Source organism: Engystomops pustulosus, chromosome 9 (assembly GCF_040894005.1).
Source record: "Engystomops pustulosus chromosome 9, aEngPut4.maternal, whole genome shotgun sequence".
Lineage (NCBI taxonomy): Eukaryota > Metazoa > Chordata > Amphibia > Anura > Leptodactylidae > Engystomops > Engystomops pustulosus.
Window position 1 is genome coordinate 62566305 of NC_092419.1, and position 13444 is coordinate 62579748.

The 13444-nt window shown below is 44.8% G+C and overlaps 35 pseudogenes; all 35 read left to right on the forward strand.

The window, feature by feature from the left end:
* Positions 1–269: 269 nt before the first annotated feature.
* Positions 270–388, forward strand: LOC140094783 (5S ribosomal RNA; annotated as a pseudogene).
* A 69-nt stretch (positions 389–457) lies between these two features.
* LOC140090313 (5S ribosomal RNA) lies at positions 458–576 on the forward strand (annotated as a pseudogene).
* A 70-nt stretch (positions 577–646) lies between these two features.
* LOC140094784 (5S ribosomal RNA) lies at positions 647–765 on the forward strand (annotated as a pseudogene).
* A 69-nt stretch (positions 766–834) lies between these two features.
* Positions 835–953, forward strand: LOC140093370 (5S ribosomal RNA; annotated as a pseudogene).
* Positions 954–1022: 69 nt separating this feature from the next.
* LOC140087933 (5S ribosomal RNA) lies at positions 1023–1141 on the forward strand (annotated as a pseudogene).
* A 70-nt stretch (positions 1142–1211) lies between these two features.
* Positions 1212–1330, forward strand: LOC140079008 (5S ribosomal RNA; annotated as a pseudogene).
* A 636-nt stretch (positions 1331–1966) lies between these two features.
* LOC140096324 (5S ribosomal RNA) lies at positions 1967–2085 on the forward strand (annotated as a pseudogene).
* A 259-nt stretch (positions 2086–2344) lies between these two features.
* LOC140092309 (5S ribosomal RNA) lies at positions 2345–2463 on the forward strand (annotated as a pseudogene).
* Positions 2464–2533: 70 nt separating this feature from the next.
* Positions 2534–2652, forward strand: LOC140097320 (5S ribosomal RNA; annotated as a pseudogene).
* A 636-nt stretch (positions 2653–3288) lies between these two features.
* Positions 3289–3407, forward strand: LOC140082584 (5S ribosomal RNA; annotated as a pseudogene).
* A 448-nt stretch (positions 3408–3855) lies between these two features.
* Positions 3856–3974, forward strand: LOC140094793 (5S ribosomal RNA; annotated as a pseudogene).
* Positions 3975–4043: 69 nt separating this feature from the next.
* LOC140093438 (5S ribosomal RNA) lies at positions 4044–4162 on the forward strand (annotated as a pseudogene).
* A 70-nt stretch (positions 4163–4232) lies between these two features.
* LOC140094817 (5S ribosomal RNA) lies at positions 4233–4351 on the forward strand (annotated as a pseudogene).
* Positions 4352–4420: 69 nt separating this feature from the next.
* LOC140082501 (5S ribosomal RNA) lies at positions 4421–4539 on the forward strand (annotated as a pseudogene).
* A 69-nt stretch (positions 4540–4608) lies between these two features.
* LOC140090508 (5S ribosomal RNA) lies at positions 4609–4727 on the forward strand (annotated as a pseudogene).
* Positions 4728–5175: 448 nt separating this feature from the next.
* Positions 5176–5294, forward strand: LOC140088804 (5S ribosomal RNA; annotated as a pseudogene).
* Positions 5295–5364: 70 nt separating this feature from the next.
* Positions 5365–5483, forward strand: LOC140097736 (5S ribosomal RNA; annotated as a pseudogene).
* A 70-nt stretch (positions 5484–5553) lies between these two features.
* Positions 5554–5672, forward strand: LOC140079009 (5S ribosomal RNA; annotated as a pseudogene).
* Positions 5673–5931: 259 nt separating this feature from the next.
* On the forward strand, positions 5932–6050 carry LOC140090965 (5S ribosomal RNA; annotated as a pseudogene).
* Positions 6051–6309: 259 nt separating this feature from the next.
* On the forward strand, positions 6310–6428 carry LOC140090520 (5S ribosomal RNA; annotated as a pseudogene).
* A 70-nt stretch (positions 6429–6498) lies between these two features.
* Positions 6499–6617, forward strand: LOC140089435 (5S ribosomal RNA; annotated as a pseudogene).
* A 1014-nt stretch (positions 6618–7631) lies between these two features.
* On the forward strand, positions 7632–7750 carry LOC140088805 (5S ribosomal RNA; annotated as a pseudogene).
* A 70-nt stretch (positions 7751–7820) lies between these two features.
* On the forward strand, positions 7821–7939 carry LOC140097738 (5S ribosomal RNA; annotated as a pseudogene).
* A 636-nt stretch (positions 7940–8575) lies between these two features.
* LOC140079010 (5S ribosomal RNA) lies at positions 8576–8694 on the forward strand (annotated as a pseudogene).
* A 69-nt stretch (positions 8695–8763) lies between these two features.
* Positions 8764–8882, forward strand: LOC140093439 (5S ribosomal RNA; annotated as a pseudogene).
* A 259-nt stretch (positions 8883–9141) lies between these two features.
* Positions 9142–9260, forward strand: LOC140082513 (5S ribosomal RNA; annotated as a pseudogene).
* A 69-nt stretch (positions 9261–9329) lies between these two features.
* Positions 9330–9448, forward strand: LOC140090532 (5S ribosomal RNA; annotated as a pseudogene).
* Positions 9449–9896: 448 nt separating this feature from the next.
* Positions 9897–10015, forward strand: LOC140088806 (5S ribosomal RNA; annotated as a pseudogene).
* Positions 10016–10085: 70 nt separating this feature from the next.
* LOC140097739 (5S ribosomal RNA) lies at positions 10086–10204 on the forward strand (annotated as a pseudogene).
* Positions 10205–10840: 636 nt separating this feature from the next.
* Positions 10841–10959, forward strand: LOC140079011 (5S ribosomal RNA; annotated as a pseudogene).
* A 259-nt stretch (positions 10960–11218) lies between these two features.
* Positions 11219–11337, forward strand: LOC140090967 (5S ribosomal RNA; annotated as a pseudogene).
* A 259-nt stretch (positions 11338–11596) lies between these two features.
* On the forward strand, positions 11597–11715 carry LOC140090544 (5S ribosomal RNA; annotated as a pseudogene).
* A 70-nt stretch (positions 11716–11785) lies between these two features.
* Positions 11786–11904, forward strand: LOC140079012 (5S ribosomal RNA; annotated as a pseudogene).
* A 1203-nt stretch (positions 11905–13107) lies between these two features.
* LOC140088807 (5S ribosomal RNA) lies at positions 13108–13226 on the forward strand (annotated as a pseudogene).
* Positions 13227–13296: 70 nt separating this feature from the next.
* On the forward strand, positions 13297–13415 carry LOC140095869 (5S ribosomal RNA; annotated as a pseudogene).
* The last annotated feature ends 29 nt before the right edge of the window (positions 13416–13444 follow it).

Genomic DNA, 13444 nt, shown 5'->3' on the forward strand with positions numbered 1-13444 from the left:
TCTGGTGACCTTATTGAACCTGAAAATTGTGTTAGTTTCTCTATGAGATAGTAGAAGAAGGTTCAAATTGAACAACTGCTGTCAACGGCCATTCTAAGCTGAATGTGTGTGCTCTTTTCAGATCGGAGCAGCGATGCAGCTTAAGGCTTGGCAAGTACCAGCATGGGAGACTGGCTGGGAATCCCAAGTTCTGTTGACCTTTTTGAACCTGAAAATTGTGTTAGTTTCTCTATGAGATAGTAAAAGAAGGTTCAAATTGAACAGCTGCTGTCAACGGCAATTCTAAGCTGAATGTGCCTGCTCTCGTCAGATTGCAGCAGCAATGCAGCTTAAGGCTTGGCAAGTACCAGCATGGGAGACTGGCTGGGAATCCCAAGTTCTGTTGACCTTTTTGAACCTGAAAATGTGTTAGTTTCTCTATGAGATAGTAAAAGAAGGTTCAAATTGAACAGCTGCTGTCAACGGCCATTCTAAGCTGAATTTGCCTGCTCTCGTCAGAACGCAGCAGCAATGCAACTTAAGGCTTGGCAAGTACCAGCATGGGAGACTGGCTGGGAATTCCAAGTTCCGTTGACCTTTTTGAACCTGAAAATTGTGTTAGTTTCTCTATGAGATAGTAAAAGAAGGTTCAAATTGAACAGCTGCTGTCAACGGCAATTCTAAGCTGAATGTGCCTGCTCTCGTCAGATTGCAGCAGCAATGCAGCTTAAGGCTTGGCAAGTACCAGCATGGGAGACTGGCTGGGAATCCCAAGTTCTGTTGACCTTTTTGAACCTGAAAATGTGTTAGTTTCTCTATGAGATAGTAAAAGAAGGTTCAAATTGAACAGCTGCTGTCAACGGCCATTCTAAGCTGAATTTGCCTGCTCTCGTCAGATCGCAGCAGCAATGCAACTTAAGGCTTGGCAAGTACCAGCATGGGAGACTGGCTGGGAATTCCAAGTTCCGTTGACCTTTTTGAACCTGAAAATGTGTTAGTTTCTCTATGAGATAGTAAAAGAAGGTTCAAATTGAACAGCTGCTGTCAACGGCCATTCTAAGCTGAATGTGCCTGCTCTCGTCAGATCGCAGCAGCAATGCAGCTTAAGGCTTGGCAAGTACCAGCATGGGAGACTGGCTGGGAATCCCAAGTTCCATTGACCTTTTTGAACCTGAAAATTGTGTTAGTTTCTCTATGAGATAGTAAAAGAAGGTTCAAATTGAACAGCTGCTGTCAACGGCCATTCTAAGCTGAATGTGCCTGCTCTCGTCAGATCGCAGCAGCAATGCAGCTTAAGGCTTGGCAAGTACCAGCATGGGAGACTGGCTGGGAATCCCAAGTTCTGTTGACCTTTTTGAACCTGAAAATGTGTTAGTTTCTCTATGAGATAGTAAAAGAAGGTTCAAATTGAACAGCTGCTGTCAACGGCCATTCTAAGCTGAATGTGCGTGCTCTTGTCAGATCGCAGCAGCGATGCAGCTTAAGGCTTGGCAAGTACCAGCATGGGAGACTGGCTTGGAATCCCAAGTTCTGGTGACCTTTTTGAACCTGAAAATTGTGTTAGTTTCTCTATGAGATAGCAAAAGAAGGTTCAAATTGAACAGCTGCTGTCAACGGCCATTCTAAGCTGAATGTGCCTGCTCTTGTCAGATTGCAGCAGCAATGCAGCTTAAGGCTTGGCAAGTACCAGCATGGGAGACTGGCTTGGAATCCCAAGTTCTGGTGACCTTTTTGAACCTGAAAATTGTGATAGTTTCTATATAAGATAGTAGAAGAAGGTTCAAATTGAACAACTGCTGTCAATGGCCATTCTACGCTGAATGTGCCTGCTCTCGCCAGATCGCAGCAGCAATGCAGCTTAAGGCTTGGCAAGTACCAGCATGGGAGACTGGCTGGGAATCTCAAGTTCCGTTGCCCTTTTTGAACTTGAAAATTGTTTTAGTTTCTCTATGAGATAGTAAAAGAAGGTTCAATTTGAAATGCTGCTGTCAACGGCCATTCTAAGCTGAATGTGCCTGCTCTTGTCAGATTGCAGCAGCAATGCAGCTTAAGGCTTGGCAAGTACCAGCATGGGAGACTGGCTGGGAATCCCAAGTTCCGTTGACCTTTTTGAACCTGAAAATTGTGTTAGTTTCTGTATGAGATAGTAAAAGAAGGTTCAAATTGAAAAGCTGCTGTCAACGGCAATTCTAAGCTGAATGTGCGTGCTCTTCTCAGATCGCAGCAGCGATGCAGCTTAAGGCTTGGCAAGTACCAGCATGGGAGACTGGCTGGGAATCCCAAGTTCTGGTGACCTTTTTGAACCTGAAAATTGTGTTAGTTTCTATATGAGATAGTAGAAGAAGGTTCAAATTGAACAACTGCTGTCAATGGCCATTCTAAGCTGAATGTGCCTGCTCTCGTCAGATCGCAGCAGCAATGCAGCTTAAGTCTTGGCAAGTACCAGCATGGGAGACTGGCTGGGAATCCCAAGTTCCGTTGACCTTTTTGAACCTGAAAATTGTGTTAGTTTCTCTATGAGATAGCAAAAGAAGGTTCAAATTGAACAGCTGCTGTCAACGGCCATTCTAAGCTGAATGTGCCTGCTCTCGTCATATCGCAGCAGCAATGCAGCTTAAGGCTTGGCAAGTACCAGCATGGGAGACTGGCTGGGAATCCCAAGTTCTGTTGACCTTTTTGAACCTGAAAATTGTGTTAGTTTACTATGAGATAGTAAAAGAAGGTTCAAATTGAACAGCTGCTCTCAACGGCCATTCTAAGCTGAATGTGCGTGCTCTTGTCAGATCGCAGCAGCGATGCAGCTTAAGGCTTGGCAAGTTCCAGCATGGGAGACTGGCTCGGAATCCCAAGTTCTGTTGACCTTTTTGAACTTGAAAATTGTTTTAGTTTCTCTATGAGATAGTAAAAGAAGGTTCAAATTGAACAGCTGCTGTCAACGTTCATTCTAAGCTGAATGTGCGTGCTCTTGTCAGATCGCAGCAGCGATGCAGCTTAAGGCTTGGCAAGTACCAGCATGGGAGACTGGCTGGGAATCCCAAGTTCTGGTGCCTTTTTTGAACCTGAAAATTGTGTTAGTTTCTCTATGAGATAGTAGAAGAATTTTCAAATTGAACAACTGCTGTCAACGGCCATTCTAAGCTGAATGTGTGTGCTCTTGTCAGATCGTAGCAGCGATGCAGCTTAAGGCTTGGCAAGTACCAGCATGGGAGACTGGCTGGGAATCCCAAGTTCTGTTGACCTTTTTGAACCTGAAAATTGTGTTAGTTTCTCTATGAGATAGTAAAAGAAGGTTCAAATTGAACGGCTGCTGTCAATGGCCATTCTAAGCTGAATGTGCCTGCTCTCGTCAGATCGCAGCAGCAATGCAGCTTAAGGCTTGGCAAGTACCAGCATGGGAGACTGGCTGGGAATCCCAAGTTCCGTTGACCTTTTTGAACCTGAAAATTGTGTTAGTTTCTGTATGAGATAGTAAAAGAAGGTTCAAATTGAAAAGCTGCTGTCAATGGCAATTCTAAGCTGAATGTGCGTGCTCTTGTCAGATCGCAGCAGCGATGCAGCTTAAGGCTTGGCAAGTACCAGCATGGGAGACTGGCTGGGAATCCCAAGTTCTGTTGACCTTTTTGAACCTGAAAATTGTGTTAGTTTCTCTATGAGATAGTAGAAGAAGGTTCAAATTGAACAACTGCTGTCAACGGCCATTCTAAGCTGAATGTGTGTGCTCTTTTCAGATCGCAGCAGCGATGCAGCTTAAGGCTTGGCAAGTACCAGCATGGGAGACTGGCTGGGAATCCCAAGTTCTGTTGACCTTTTTGAACCTGAAAATTGTGTTAGTTTCTCTATGAGATAGTAAAAGAAGGTTCAAATTGAACAGCTGCTGTCAACGGCAATTCTAAGCTGAATGTGCCTGCTCTCGTCAGATTGCAGCAGCAATGCAGCTTAAGGCTTGGCAAGTACCAGCATGGGAGACTGGCTGGGAATCCCAAGTTCTGTTGACCTTTTTGAACCTGAAAATGTGTTAGTTTCTCTATGAGATAGTAAAAGAAGGTTCAAATTGAACAGCTGCTGTCAACGGCCATTCTAAGCTGAATTTGCCTGCTCTCGTCAGATCGCAGCAGCAATGCAACTTAAGGCTTGGCAAGTACCAGCATGGGAGACTGGCTGGGAATTCCAAGTTCCGTTGACCTTTTTGAACCTGAAAATTGTGTTAGTTTCTCTATGAGATAGTAAAAGAAGGTTCAAATTGAAAAGCTGCTGTCAACGGCAATTCTAAGCTGAATGTGCCTGCTCTCGTCAGATTGCAGCAGCAATGCAGCTTAAGGCTTGGCAAGTACCAGCATGGGAGACTGGCTGGGAATCCCAAGTTCTGTTGACCTTTTTGAACCTGAAAATATGTTAGTTTCTCTATGAGATAGTAAAAGAAGGTTCAAATTGAACAGCTGCTGTCAACGGCCATTCTAAGCTGAATGTGCCTGCTCTCGTCAGATCGCAGCAGCAATGCAGCTTAAGGCTTGGCAAGTACCAGCATGGGAGACTGGCTGGGAATTCCAAGTTCCGTTGACCTTTTTGAACCTGAAAATGTGTTAGTTTCTCTATGAGATAGTAAAATAAGGTTCAAATTGAACAGCTGCTGTCAACGGCCATTCTAAGCTGAATGTGCCTGCTCTCGTCAGATCGCAGCAGCAATGCAGCTTAAGGCTTGGCAAGTACCAGCATGGGAGACTGGCTGGGAATCCCAAGTTCCGTTGACCTTTTTGAACCTGAAAATTGTGTTAGTTTCTCTATGAGATAGTAAAAGAAGGTTCAAATTGAACAGCTGCTGTCAACGGCCATTCTAAGCTTAATGTGCCTGCTCTCGTCAGATCGCAGCAGCGATGCAGCTTATTGCTTGGCAAGTACCAGCATGGGAGACTGGCTTGGAATCCCAAGTTCTGGTGACCTTTTTGAACCTGAAAATTGTGTTAGTTTCTATTTAAGATAGTAGAAGAAGGTTCAAATTGAACAACTGCTGTCAATGGCCATTCTACGCTGAATGTGCCTGCTCTCGCCAGATCGCAGCAGCAATGCAGCTTAAGGCTTGGCAAGTACCAGCATGGGAGACTGGCTGGGAATCCCAAGTTCCGTTGCCCTTTTTGAACTTGAAAATTGTTTTAGTTTCTCTATGAGATAGTAAAAGAAGGTTCAATTTGAAATGCTGCTGTCAACGGCCATTCTAAGCTGAATGTGCCTGCTCTTGTCAGATCGCAGCAGCAATGCAGCTTAAGGCTTGGCAAGTACCAGCATGGGAGACTGGCTGGGAATCCCAAGTTCCGTTGACCTTTTTGAACCTGAAAATTGTGTTAGTTTCTCTATGTGATAGTAAAAGAAGGTTCAAATTGAACAGCTGCTGTCAACGGCCATTCTAAGCTGAATGTGCGTGCTCTTGTCAGATCGCAGCAGCAATGCAGCTTAAGGCTTGGCAAGTACCAGCATGGGAGACTGGCTGGGAATCCCAAGTTCTGTTGACCTTTTTGAACCTGAAAATTGTGTTAGTTTCTCTATGAGATAGTAAAAGAAGGTTCAAATTGAACAGCTGCTGTCAACGGCCATTCTAAGCTGAATGTGCCTGCTCTCGTCAGATCGCAGCAGCAATGCAGCTTAAGGCTTGGCAAGTACCAGCATGGGAGACTGGCTGGGAATCCCAAGTTCTGTTGACCTTTTTGAACCTGAAAATTGTGTTAGTTTCTCTATGAGATAGTAAAAGAAGGTTCAAATTGAACAGCTGCTGTCAACGGCCATTCTAAGCTGAATGTGCGTGCTCTTGTCAGATCGCAGCAGCGATGCAGCTTAAGGCTTGGCAAGTTCCAGCATGGGAGACTGGCTGGGAATCCCAAGTTCTGTTGACGTTTTTGAACTTGAAAATTGTTTTAGTTTCTCTATGAGATAGTAAAAGAAGGTTCAATTTGAAATGCTGCTGTCAACGGCCATTCTAAGCTGAATGTGCCTGCTCTTGTCAGATCGCAGCAGCAATGCAGCTTAAGGCTTGGCAAGTACCAGCATGGGAGACTGGCTGGGAATCCCAAGTTCTGTTGACCTTTTTGAACCTGAAAATTGTGTTAGTTTCTCTGTGAGATAGTAAAAGAAGGTTCAAATTGAACAGCTGCTGTCAACGGCCATTCTAAGCTAAATGTGCGTGCTCTTGTCAGATCGCAGCAGCGATGCAGCTTAAGGCTTGGCAAGTACCAGCATGGGAGACTCGCTGGGAATCCCAAGTTCTGGTGACTTTTTTGAACCTGAAAATTGTGTTAGTTTCTCTATGAGATAGTAAAAGAAGGTTCAAATTGAGCAGCTGCTGTCAACGGCCATTCTAAGCTGAATGTGCCTGCTCTCGTCAGATCGCAGCAGCAATGCAGCTTAAGGCTTGGCAAGTACCAGCATGGGAGACTGGCTGGGAATCCCAAGTTCCGTTGACCTTTTTGAACCTGAAAATTGTGTTAGTTTCTCTATGAGATAGTAAAAGAAGGTTCAAATTGAACAGCTGCTGTCAACGGCCATTCTAAGCTGAATGTGCCTGCTCTCGTCAGATCGCAGCAGCAATGCAGCTTAAGGCTTGGCAAGTACCAGCATGGGAGACTGGCTGGGAATCGCAAGTTCTGTTGACCTTTTTGAACCTGAAAATGAGTTAGTTTCTCTATGAGATAGTAAAAGAAGGTTCAAATTGAACAGCTGCTGTCAACGGCCATTCTAAGCTCAATGTGCGTGCTTTTGTTAGATCGCAGCAGCGATGCAGCTTAAGGCTTGGCAAGTACCAGCATGGGAGACTGGCTTGGAATCCCAAGTTCTGGTGACCTTTTTGAACCTGAAAATTGTGTTAGTTTCTCTATGAGATAGCAAAAGAAGGTTCAAATTGAACAGCTGCTGTCAACGGCCATTCTAAGCTGAATGTGCCTGCTCTTGTCAGATTGCAGCAGCAATGCAGCTTAAGGCTTGGCAAGTACCAGCATGGGAGACTGGCTTGGAATCCCAAGTTCTGGTGACCTTTTTGAACCTGAAAATTGTGTTAGTTTCTATATAAGATAGTAGAAGAAGGTTCAAATTGAACAACTGCCGTCAATGGCCATTCTAAGCTGAATGTGCCTGCTCTCGCCAGATCGCAGCAGCAATGCAGCATAAGGCTTGGCAAGTACCAGCATGGGAGACTGGCTGGGAATCCCAAGTTCCGTTGCCCTTTTTGAACCTGAAAATTGTGTTAGTTTCTCTATGAGATAGTAAAAGAAGGTTCAAATTGAACAGCTGCTGTCAACGGCCATTCTAAGCTTAATGTGCCTGCTCTCGTCAGATCGCAGCAGCGATGCAGCTTATTGCTTGGCAAGTACCAGCATGGGAGACTGGCTTGGAATCCCAAGTTCTGGTGACCTTTTTGAACCTGAAAATTGTGTTAGTTTCTATTTAAGATAGTAGAAGAAGGTTCAAATTGAACAACTGCTGTCAATGGCCATTCTACGCTGAATGTGCCTGCTCTCGCCAGATCGCAGCAGCAATGCAGCTTAAGGCTTGGCAAGTACCAGCATGGGAGACTGGATGGGAATCCCAAGTTCCGTTGCCCTTTTTGAACTTGAAAATTGTTTTAGTTTCTCTATGAGATAGTAAAAGAAGGTTCAATTTGAAATGCTGCTGTCAACGGCCATTCTAAGCTGAATGTGCCTGCTCTTGTCAGATCGCAGCAGCAATGCAGCTTAAGGCTTGGCAAGTACCAGCATGGGAGACTGGCTGGGAATCCCAAGTTCCGTTGACCTTTTTGAACCTGAAAATTGTGTTAGTTTCTCTATGTGATAGTAAAAGAAGGTTCAAATTGAACAGCTGCTGTCAACGGCCATTCTAAGCTGAATGTGCGTGCTCTTGTCAGATCGCAGCAGCAATGCAGCTTAAGGCTTGGCAAGTACCAGCATGGGAGACTGGCTGGGAATCCCAAGTTCTGTTGACCTTTTTGAACCTGAAAATGTGTTAGTTTCTCTATGAGATAGTAAAAGAAGGTTCAAATTGAACAGCTGCTGTCAACGGCCATTCTAAGCTGAATGTGCGTGCTCTTGTGAGATCGCAGCAGCGATGCAGCTTAAGGCTTGGCAAGTACCAGCATCGGAGACTGGCTTGGAATCCCAAGTTCTGATGACCTTTTTGAACCTGAAAATTGTGTTAGTTTCTCTATGAGATAGCAAAAGAAGGTTCAAATTGAACAACTGCTGTCAACGGCTATTCTAAGCTGAATGTGCCTGCTCTTGTCAGATTGCAGCAGCAATGCAGCTTAAGGCTTGGCAAGTACCAGCATGGGAGACTGACTTGGAATCCCAAGTTCTGGTGACCTTTTTGAACCTTAAAATTGTGTTAGTTTCTATATAAGATAGTAGAAGAAGGTTCAAATTGAACAACTGCTGTCAATGGCCATTCTAAGCTGAATGTGCCTGCTCTTGCCAGATCGCAGCAGCAATGCAGCTTAAGGCTTGGCAAGTACCAGCATGGGAGACTGGCTGGGAATCCCAAGTTCTGTTGACCTTTTTGAACCTGAAAATTGTGTTAGTTTCTCTATGAGATAGTAAAAGAAGGTTCAAATTGAACAGCTGCTGTCAACGGCCATTCTAAGCTGAATGTGCCTGCTCTCGTCAGATCGCAGCAGCAATGCAGCTTAAGGCTTGGCAAGTACCAGCATGGGAGACTGGCTGGGAATCCCAAGTTCTGTTGACCTTTTTGAACCTGAAAATGTGTTAGTTTCTCTATGAGATAGTAAAAGAAGGTTCAAATTGAACAGCTGCTGTCAACGGCCATTCTAAGCTGAATTTGCCTGCTCTCGTCAGATCGCAGCAGCAATGCAACTTAAGGCTTGGCAAGTACCAGCATGGGAGACTGGCTGGGAATTCCAAGTTCCGTTGACCTTTTTGAACCTGAAAATTGTGTTAGTTTCTCTATGAGATAGTAAAAGAAGGTTCAAATTGAAAAGCTGCTGTCAACGGCAATTCTAAGCTGAATGTGCCTGCTCTCGTCAGATTGCAGCAGCAATGCAGCTTAAGGCTTGGCAAGTACCAGCATGGGAGACTGGCTGGGAATTCCCAAGTTCTGTTGACCTTTTTGAACCTGAAAATGTGTTAGTTTCTCTATGAGATAGTAAAATAAGGTTCAAATTGAACAGCTGCTGTCAACGGCCATTCTAAGCTGAATGTGCCTGCTCTCGTCAGATCGCAGCAGCAATGCAGCTTAAGGCTTGGCAAGTACCAGCATGGGAGACTGGCTGGGAATTCCAAGTTCCGTTGACCTTTTTGAACCTGAAAATGTGTTAGTTTCTCTATGAGATAGTAAAATAAGGTTCAAATTGAACAGCTGCTGTCAACGGCCATTCTAAGCTGAATGTGCCTGCTCTCGTCAGATCGCAGCAGCAATGCAGCTTAAGGCTTGGCAAGTACCAGCATGGGAGACTGGCTGGGAATCCCAAGTTCCGTTGACCTTTTTGAACCTGAAAATTGTGTTAGTTTCTCTATGAGATAGTAAAAGAAGGTTCAAATTGAACAGCTGCTGTCAACGGCCATTCTAAGCTTAATGTGCCTGCTCTCGTCAGATCGCAGCAGCGATGCAGCTTATTGCTTGGCAAGTACCAGCATGGGAGACTGGCTTGGAATCCCAAGTTCTGGTGACCTTTTTGAACCTGAAAATTGTGTTAGTTTCTATTTAAGATAGTAGAAGAAGGTTCAAATTGAACAACTGCTGTCAATGGCCATTCTACGCTGAATGTGCCTGCTCTCGCCAGATCGCAGCAGCAATGCAGCTTAAGGCTTGGCAAGTACCAGCATGGGAGACTGGCTGGGAATCCCAAGTTCCGTTGCCCTTTTTGAACTTGAAAATTGTTTTAGTTTCTCTATGAGATAGTAAAAGAAGGTTCAATTTGAAATGCTGCTGTCAACGGCCATTCTAAGCTGAATGTGCCTGCTCTTGTCAGATCGCAGCAGCAATGCAGCTTAAGGCTTGGCAAGTACCAGCATGGGAGACTGGCTGGGAATCCCAAGTTCCGTTGACCTTTTTGAACCTGAAAATTGTGTTAGTTTCTCTATGTGATAGTAAAAGAAGGTTCAAATTGAACAGCTGCTGTCAACGGCCATTCTAAGCTGAATGTGCGTGCTCTTGTCAGATCGCAGCAGCAATGCAGCTTAAGGCTTGGCAAGTACCAGCATGGGAGACTGGCTGGGAATCCCAAGTTCTGTTGACCTTTTTGAACCTGAAAATGTGTTAGTTTCTCTATGAGATAGTAAAAGAAGGTTCAAATTGAACAGCTGCTGTCAACGGCCATTCTAAGCTGAATGTGCGTGCTCTTGTGAGATCGCAGCAGCGATGCAGCTTAAGGCTTGGCAAGTACCAGCATGGGAGACTGGCTTGGAATCCCAAGTTCTGATGACCTTTTTGAACCTGAAAATTGTGTTAGTTTCTCTATGAGATAGCAAAAGAAGGTTCAAATTGAACAACTGCTGTCAACGGCTATTCTAAGCTGAATGTGCCTGCTCTTGTCAGATTGCAGCAGCAATGCAGCTTAAGGCTTGGCAAGTACCAGCATGGGAGACTGACTTGGAATCCCAAGTTCTGGTGACCTTTTTGAACCTTAAAATTGTGTTAGTTTCTATATAAGATAGTAGAAGAAGGTTCAAATTGAACAACTGCTGTCAATGGCCATTCTAAGCTGAATGTGCCTGCTCTTGCCAGATCGCAGCAGCAATGCAGCTTAAGGCTTGGCAAGTACCAGCATGGGAGACTGGCTGGGAATCCCAAGTTCTGTTGACCTTTTTGAACCTGAAAATTGTGTTAGTTTCTCTATGAGATAGTAAAAGAAGGTTCAAATTGAACAGCTGCTGTCAACGGCCATTCTAAGCTGAATGTGCCTGCTCTCGTCAGATCGCAGCAGCAATGCAGCTTAAGGCTTGGCAAGTACCAGCATGGGAGACTGGCTGGGAATCCCAAGTTCTGTTGACCTTTTTGAACCTGAAAATTGTGTTAGTTTCTCTATGAGATAGTAAAAGAAGGTTCAAATTGAACAGCTGCTGTCAACGGCCATTCTAAGCTGAATGTGCGTGCTCTTGTCAGATCGCAGCAGCGATGCAGCTTAAGGCTTGGCAAGTTCCAGCATGGGAGACTGGCTGGGAATCCCAAGTTCTGTTGACGTTTTTGAACTTGAAAATTGTTTTAGTTTCTCTATGAGATAGTAAAAGAAGGTTCAATTTGAAATGCTGCTGTCAACGGCCATTCTAAGCTGAATGTGCCTGCTCTTGTCAGATCGCAGCAGCAATGCAGCTTAAGGCTTGGCAAGTACCAGCATGGGAGACTGGCTGGGAATCCCAAGTTCTGTTGACCTTTTTGAACCTGAAAATTGTGTTAGTTTCTCTGTGAGATAGTAAAAGAAGGTTCAAATTGAACAGCTGCTGTCAACGGCCATTCTAAGCTGAATGTGCGTGCTCTTGTCAGATCGCAGCAGCGATGCAGCTTAAGGCTTGGCAAGTACCAGCATGGGAGACTCGCTGGGAATCCCAAGTTCTGGTGACTTTTTTGAACCTGAAAATTGTGTTAGTTTCTCTATGAGATAGTAAAAGAAGGTTCAAATTGAGCAGCTGCTGTCAACGGCCATTCTAAGCTGAATGTGCCTGCTCTCGTCAGATCGCAGCAGCAATGCAGCTTAAGGCTTGGCAAGTACCAGCATGGGAGACTGGCTGGGAATCCCAAGTTCCGTTGACCTTTTTGAACCTGAAAATTGTGTTAGTTTCTCTATGAGATAGTAAAAGAAGGTTCAAATTGAACAGCTGCTGTCAACGGCCATTCTAAGCTGAATGTGCCTGCTCTCGTCAGATCGCAGCAGCAATGCAGCTTAAGGCTTGGCAAGTACCAGCATGGGAGACTGGCTGGGAATCCCAAGTTCTGTTGACCTTTTTGAACCTGAAAATGAGTTAGTTTCTCTATGAGATAGTAAAAGAAGGTTCAAATTGAACAGCTGCTGTCAACGGCCATTCTAAGCTCAATGTGCGTGCTTTTGTTAGATCGCAGCAGCGATGCAGCTTAAGGCTTGGCAAGTACCAGCATGGGAGACTGGCTTGGAATCCCAAGTTCTGGTGACCTTTTTGAACCTGAAAATTGTGTTAGTTTCTCTATGAGATAGCAAAAGAAGGTTCAAATTGAACAGCTGCTGTCAACGGCCATTCTAAGCTGAATGTGCCTGCTCTTGTCAGATTGCAGCAGCAATGCAGCTTAAGGCTTGGCAAGTACCAGCATGGGAGACTGGCTTGGAATCCCAAGTTCTGGTGACCTTTTTGAACCTGAAAATTGTGTTAGTTTCTATATAAGATAGTAGAAGAAGGTTCAAATTGAACAACTGCCGTCAATGGCCATTCTAAGCTGAATGTGCCTGCTCTCGCCAGATCGCAGCAGCAATGCAGCATAAGGCTTGGCAAGTACCAGCATGGGAGACTGGCTGGGAATCCCAAGTTCCGTTGCCCTTTTTGAACCTGAAAATTGTGTTAGTTTCTCTATGAGATAGTAAAAGAAGGTTCAAATTGAACAGCTGCTGTCAACGGCCATTCTAAGCTGAATGTGCGTGCTCTTGTGAGATCGCAGCAGCGATGCAGCTTAAGGCTTGGCAAGTACCATCATGGGAGACTGGCTTCGAATCCCAAGTTCTGGTGACCTTTTTGAACCTGAAAATTGTGTAAGTTTCTCTATGAGATAGCAAAAGAAGGTTCAAATTGAACAGCTGCTGTCAACGGCCATTCTAAGCTGAATGTCCCTGCTCTTGTCAGATTGCAGCAGCAAAGCAGCTTAAGGCTTGGCAAGTACCAGCATGGGAGACTGACTTGGAATCCCAAGTTCTGGTGACCTTTTTGAACCTTAAAATTGTGTTAGTTTCTATATAAGATAGTAGAAGAAGGTTCAAATTGAACAACTGCTGTCAATGGCCATTCTAAGCTGAATGTGCCTGCTCTTGCCAGATCGCAGCAGCAATGCAGCTTAAGGCTTGGCAAGTTCCAGCATGGGAGACTGGCTGGGAATCCCAAGTTCCGTTGACCTTTTTGAACTTGAAAATTGTTTTAGTTTCTCTATGAGATAGTAAAAGAAGGTTCAATTTGAAATGCTGCTGTCAACGGCCATTCTAAGCTGAATGTGCCTGCTCTTGTCAGATCGCAGCAGCAATGCAGCTTAAGGCTTGGCAAGTACCAGCATGGGAGACTGGCTGGGAATCCCAAGTTCCGTTGACCTTTTTGAACCTGAAAATTGTGTTAGTTTCTCTATGAGATAGTAAAAGAATGTTCAAATTGAACAGCTGCTGTCAACGGCCATTCTAAGCTGAATGTGCGTGCTCTTGTCAGATCGCAGCAGCGATGCAGCTTAAGGCTTGGCAAGTACCAGCATGGGAGACTGGCTGGGAATCCCAAGTTCCGTTGACCTTTTTGAACCTGAAAATTGTGTTAGTTTC